The sequence below is a fragment of the Hylaeus anthracinus genome, unplaced genomic scaffold (genome assembly GCF_026225885.1).
Source record: "Hylaeus anthracinus isolate JK02 unplaced genomic scaffold, UHH_iyHylAnth1.0_haploid 4, whole genome shotgun sequence".
NCBI classification, from domain to species: Eukaryota; Metazoa; Arthropoda; class Insecta; order Hymenoptera; family Colletidae; genus Hylaeus; species Hylaeus anthracinus.
Window position 1 is genome coordinate 2,030,111 of NW_026535289.1, and position 380 is coordinate 2,030,490.

The 380-nt window shown below is 36.1% G+C and overlaps 1 long non-coding RNA gene across 1 annotated transcript in view; it reads left to right on the top strand.

Moving 5' to 3' along the window:
- Positions 1 to 166: 166 nt before the first annotated feature.
- LOC128895109 (uncharacterized) overlaps positions 167 to 380 on the top strand; it is a 370-nt gene continuing 156 nt past the window's right edge. Inside the window, exon 1 of the long non-coding RNA XR_008461703.1 lies at positions 167 to 286. This is a non-coding gene — a long non-coding RNA (uncharacterized LOC128895109). The remainder of the gene's footprint in view (positions 287 to 380) is intronic.

Below are 380 nucleotides of genomic sequence, written 5' to 3' on the forward strand. Positions count from 1 at the left end.
TCTTTCTTTATTGGTTTCAGAGTTACCTCTTCCTTTGTTTCTTCTTCTTTTGGAAAACGTCTTACAGGTTTCAAGGTTACTTCTTCAGGTTTTTCTTCCTCTGGTTTCTCCAATCGCCTGAAAGGTTTCAATTTTATTTCTGGTTTTTCTTCTTCCGGCTTTTCTTTCTTTATTGGTTTCAAAGTAACTTCCTCCTTTGTTTCTTCTTCCTTAGGAAGCCGTTTAACTGGTTTTAGAGTCACCTCTTCAGGTTTCTCTTCTTCTGGTTTATCCAATCTCTTGAAAGGTTTCAATTTTACTTCTGGTTTTTCTTCTTCCGGCTTTTCTTTCTTTATTGGTTTCAAAGTAACCTCCTCTTTTGTTTCTTCTTCCTTTGGAAG